Here is a 6,250-nt window from a genome sequence, read left to right as displayed (position 1 = left end):
GCTATGGGCGAGATGGATTTCCACACAGAAGCCCAGCACTGTCCTCCCTTCCCTTGAGAAAGCTGAGAGTGCTGCTTGAGTGGGAAATGTGGGGTCAGGCTTGATTACCAAATCTCTGATTGAAGAAGAGAAAAAACTGCACACAGCAGAGAAAGTGAATCAAGAGGAAGACAGCACAGCAGTCTTCATACCCTGCCCTGAGCTTCTCTCGAGTTGCCCTGAACCAGTTGTTTCTCTGTGACTCATATTCCTCTTCCCCTTTATCTGCCCTTTTTTCTTCCAAGCTTGTTAGAGAAGGCAGGTTTCAGCATTCCTACGAAGTGAAGCAACAAAGGAGCTCTTATCTCAGCAGGGATGCAGGGCTGTTTCTTTAACAGCCGGGCTGGGGTGTTGCCTCACAGAGGCGGAGAAGCGCCGCTCCCTGCTCCATGCCTGCACCAGGACACGCTTCTTCTCCAGGGCAGGCACGAGTGTTTAACGCCAAGGCCAATGCCCACCCCACTTCGCTCTGAGCTCCACATCCTCTCCCCACCTTCTGCATGGCTGGAAGTGCAGCAGCTACCACACCTCTGCCCACACGAAGCTGCTTTGGGCATTGAGGACAAACACACTGAGGTGAGGGAAGTCCTGCCCCCACTGCCCCAGGCTGTCATGGAACCAACACCCACAGATGTGCTATTTTAGTCACAGGCAGGCCCACAGGTGCGGCAGCGGCCATGCGTCATCTGGGATGTAACCATCCCAAACACAGCCAAGATGTTTGGCATGGGAACTCCTGGCTGGAGCAAATCAAATCCTCGCACTATGTTGGGAAGGCCAAATCAAAACAGTGTCAGTTCTTCTGCTGGAAAACAGAGAAGTATTTAAGAGGTTGGGTAATAGTTCTCCCACCTAGAAATATGGTATGGGTGAGAATGCATGGCAGAAATAAGGGATGGCAACAGGGTAAATATACTTGTGTGGAAAATGTGGGCACAAATAAAAAAAAATACCAGCAACTTTAAAAATTTCTTCCTTCCTCTTTCAAAACACATAAAAATATAACTTTTTGGGGGGGCGGGGGGGAGTTGGGGAGAGGAGGACAAAAGAACACAACTACACAGGTGGGACAAGCAAACCTGAAATAAAAAATCAAGTTAGCAGAAGTTTATAGATGTGCCCAGCACTTCATGATCCAATTTATGCCCTTGCAGCAAAGGCAGCAGCAAACAGTATCATCAGCTACATGAGTAAAAATTGCCAGCAAAGAAAGAGGTGATTCCTCCCCTCTACTTGGCACTAGTGAGGCCACACCTGAATCCAGTCCAGATGTGGGCTCTCTAGTAGAAAAGAGACATGGACATACCAGAGAGCATCCAATGAAGGGCCACAAGGATCATTTCACAAGGATCACTCCATAAGTGACTGGAGCATCTCTCCTATGAAGAAAGGCTGAGCTAGCTGGAAAAGTTCAGCCTGGAGAAGAGTAGGCTCAAGGAGAACCTTATCAATGTGTATAAATACCTGAAGGAAGGGTACAACGAGGAGGCAGCTAGGCTCTTTCCAGTGGTGCCCAGTGACAGGACCAGAGGCTATGGGCACACCCTGAAACACAGGAGGTTCTCTCTGAATGTCAGGAAACATTTTTTCACTGTGAGGACAACTGAGCACTGAATACATTGCCCAGAGAGATGGTGTAGTCTCTATCCTTGGGGATATTAAAAAGCCACGAGGACATATTCCTGGGCAACCAGCTCCAGGTGGCCCTGCTTGAGCAGGGGGTTAGTTCAGACAACCTCCAGAGGTCCTACCAGCCTCAGCTGTCCCATGACTTCCCACAGGAAGCAGCAGACAGACACCTTTTTCCTTCTCCTCCCAGTTTACACAGGTACAAGAAGACCAAGAGAATAGGTCACAGATTTTTCTTCAGCCTCAGAGTTGGGTCAGTCTGGGCCTCACGTCACTGGTCTGACAGCACCCAGGACAGAGAAGCAGAAGAGACCTTGCTCCTGCACTGTTGGTCCCTTGCTCCTGGCAGCAGTTGTGCTGTATTTATTCTGTGGACCAACAAGCTTCCTTTTAACCCCACTCAGGTTGCCACTGCGTGCTGTGGTGAACAGCAGCAGCCAGAAATGCAGCAGGGCAGAAGCTGGCCCCAGGCATTAGTCACCCGTACACCAGCACTGACGCTTGCACAAGCAGGACAACTGCCTGCATGCCTGACGCTCTTCTGACAACCAAAACAGCCTCTTAACATGGGTACCAACAAAGAACACCAGATCCAAGACAGAAACTGCAGATAAAGCTCCTCAGCCAGCAGCTCCAGTGCCAGGTATTCATTGCTGAGCCGCACCTACCTGACAGAGCCAAGTGACAGGCACAAGACATGCTGACGCTTGTGCTATAAGCAGACTGCGGTCTCTGCACTTGCTGTACTACCAACTGCAAACTTCACCAAACCCACCTGCATCCTGGGGTGATCCTCCCCACACCCCCTAACCAGCTCTGAGTTACCCAGCCTGCTCAGCTGAAGACTGTAGGGGCACAGCTGGGCAGCAAGGGTTGACTGCATTTTTGGAGAGGTGCTGTAGAGCACCCAACAATGCTGGGCACCCTCCTCCAGAGCAGACAGGCACAGGGCACTTCCGATAAGGCACATTCCTTCCCCATGTGTGGTTTTGGGACAGCACAGCAGGAAAGTACTTGTCTCCAAAACTGCATCAAAGGATCCTCAGGCATTTGCAGCCACTAAGAATCACACACTGAACTTGCCAGCATTAATCTCTACATGTTGACCAGCAACAGCAACGTTTTCCTTTCCAAATTGTTCCTGTCCCTTGCAAAAGGGTGACAAGGACAGTCCATGTTAACACTGTACTCACGTACTACTCAAGACCTGCTGTCAGCACCTGTAAACCTGAAGCCACCAAGATGTAGTACATCAAGACTTTGTTTTAGGAATGAGCAGAACTGCACTATGCTCATGGGTTTGCAATAATATTCCCTGCAACAAGTCAGATAGATTAGTTTATTCACAGAAAGATGAGATTTTCTTGGATTTACAACATTTAACTTCCATCAAGGGAAATAACACATGCACTAGGAAGTACCTCAACAGAAGGCAAATTTCCTCTGCTTCCAATTGTCTCATGTGAGACAAACTATATGCATCACTAAAAGCCAAAGAGAGTAGTATTCAAAATAGACTTTTTCATGTGCTCCTCCTCTCATATGCTCTTGTTTCAGTGCTGTCAACATTACACAACACTGTTGTTTAAAAGCCAGGTTGATCCTTCCAACCTTAAAGCCCATCTATTCAAAAAGTCAAGTTATTATAAAGTAATACTTTCACAGACCTATTACAGACTTTTTTTTTACTTTTTTACTTTTAATAGTAACTTTAGTTTCCAGACTGCAGACCCTCCAAAGCCCATTCCCACTGAAGCTGGTTGTCTTTCCTTCTGCATCTGGCAGTAAGCACCACAGCAGTAGACTGAGAGGTCTTTCCTGACAGACAGTGTTTGTTTTCTCACTGTAGCACTTAGCTCAGTTGTCTTCCTCATTCCCAGCACAGTGTACACATCCCACAACCTGCCACAGGAGCACTCGCATAACACCACAGGAGCACTCACATCGTCCCAGTCACACCGGAGAGGCAGGCTCAGCCCTCAGTCATTTATCTTCTAGGGCAATACCCTGATAAAGCAAGTATGCAGCAAGCCAGGTAGGGAAGGCAGGAAATTACCCATATATTTACACAGATGGAACAAGATATCCCAACTCATTTTGGAGTTGTCATTCTGGAGAGAGCACAAGCCTGGAGTGGGGCAAACAGGTACCAGAAGGAACTGACTGCTATTTCCAACAGACGAAGAACATTCCCTTCCTTTGCTGCTGGACACATTTCTCAGAGACTGCTGATGTTATGCAAATCTGTTTCAAGCCCAGAGGTTAGAAGTGCTCAACAGTAGCACCAGGCTCTATAAATAAAATAGCCAGCAAGCCCTAACTCTTATTACAACACAGCCTATGATTAAATTTGCATAAAGGCAACAGCTTTTGGAGACAAAAATCTAAATAGTAAGTCTAGCAGCCAGATGCTAAAATGAATCAGCAGCAAGACACTCACACCTGTGATAGAGCTGACCACATCTACTTTTCATCAGCAAAAAAGACTACCTAAGAAATGTCAACAAATGCTCTTGAAGATTTGACTGTTGAAAGATTTAAGCCCTTGAACTCATTAGCATTATGCCTCAGAATATCTGAATAAAATAATCTCCTGCTTTCTGCCTGAACACTTATTTAGTCTGGGGGTATCATCTTGTCTAAAAGGATTTGTAAAGGAGGCTCCTTTCAGAGAAGTTCTTACAATTTAATCCAGTTACCTTCTGTGTAAGTGAGAATGCACCTGAACAGGGCAGGGGAAGAGGCTGTGAATGCAATCAGGCCTCTTGGCATCACCTTGGCCTTTGCTGCTGCTACTGTTATGTGCTAGCCTTCTACATTTGCAGAAATTAACCTGAGATGGAGCTTTTAAAAATACTATGTACAAGTAACTGTGAGTTTCATAAATGTAAAACTTCATCTCAAAGGGACAGATTCATTCACTTAGATAGGACCAGTTAGATGCACTAAGTGACTAAAGAGCCTTCTGCTCCTTGGCATATTATTTCACTGTCAACTCAACTGATTCACTCTGTTAGTTTTTATCCTAAATGTGTCCAAGTACAGTTGAAACATTTTGGTTTTTACTCTGGGCACATGTAGTATTTCACAGACAATAAAAAACTTACATAGCAACTAAACTCTATTCCAAAGTCTGAGGTTCAAATTTCTTACTCATTAATGAGTTTCAGAGAATGTTCAGGTCGGTGCAGTACAGCAGACCCAGTGCTGCGCTCCCGAGCAGCTCCCAACTCCATCACGGCAAGGGAACAGAGCAGAGATTCTTCCCAGTGCTGGGAGAGACCCAACGAGTCACAGGAGCCAGCTCTGGCAAGAGACCGGCTGCAGGCACAAACAAGTAGCTCAGATTTCATCAAACGAAATGCAATAGAGAGCCAAAAGACTTTCCAGTATTTACTACAATAATTTGCTATTGGAGGGGAAAGGGGGGACATCAATACTCTCTTTTCTGACTGTATCTGCTAACAGAACCAGGCATGCTTCTCTCAGTTCAGGGCTTAGAGGAAAATACAAAAATCACAATACAATCCATAATCTGCTTCCACACAAACATTAACCAGCAACTACGACAACCACCATTTCATTTGCATTAAGAGATTAGTTTAAGCGTGTCCCCTGGGGGGAAAAGCCTCACATAAATACAAGGTTTCTGAATGTGATTTTCATAATCTGCCTGTTAGAGGCAGGACCTTAAAAGCCCCACTGCATGCTCAGCACTCATTAATCCACTCTCCCATTTTGTTAAACTTTGTTTCAACTGAGTAGCAGTGCTTGACCCTCAGATTACAGCAACAGCAAATTCAACTGTATCAAATCTGAACGGAGAACAGCTGAATTTATCTTAATGGCAGTTTAGGTGCAAAAGCTAAAACTATTAGTGTTCAATTAAAATCTTCAAAAGAAAGACTTTTCCCTTTCCTTTAATATTTCCAGTAAATGAACTATGAAGCACTGGTAAAGAGAAAAATTGTGAACTCAGCTAAAGCAAACATTTCTTTTTCCAGTACAGAATCTTCAACAAAGCAGAAACTGACTGCAGAGCCTTGCAAGAGACATGCATGCTGTTGCTTTTATTTCACTGAATTTGGGAAAAAAAAAAAATTAAAACTACCACAACCAAAAAGTACATAAAATACAATGACTGCCCATACGTAATCACTATTTTATGGTCTGGAGAGTGCACAAGTTTTGGGAAAAGTACCAAGTTTCTCTCCTGTTCAATACCCCAAGAAGTCTTATCTCCAGGGGTGGTCTGACAGGACCAAGAACAGACACCTGTAGCATTAGAGCTGGGCCACTCCAAGTGCAGCTTCTTCCAGTGACTGGAACTGTCAGTTCCAGCAACCAACACCAGTCCAACAAAACCCAAACTTCACAATGTGCTTGGTCATACTTCTTTTAAATCATTCCTTAAGTGCATAAGTGGCTTCTAAATCCATAACCACACTTACTTCAAAATTAGTCCTGAAACTTCTTCTGCAGGTTTATGCTCCCAGTTTATTGGCATCTCCTGACAGTGAATAAGCCTGCTGTTAAACAACATGTCAATATAAAAACCAGCTGCCCTATTTTCTCTCACCTT

The sequence above is a fragment of the Vidua macroura genome, chromosome 1 (genome assembly GCF_024509145.1).
Source record: "Vidua macroura isolate BioBank_ID:100142 chromosome 1, ASM2450914v1, whole genome shotgun sequence".
Taxonomy (NCBI): Eukaryota; Metazoa; Chordata; class Aves; order Passeriformes; family Viduidae; genus Vidua; species Vidua macroura.
This window is presented reverse-complemented; position numbering follows the sequence as displayed.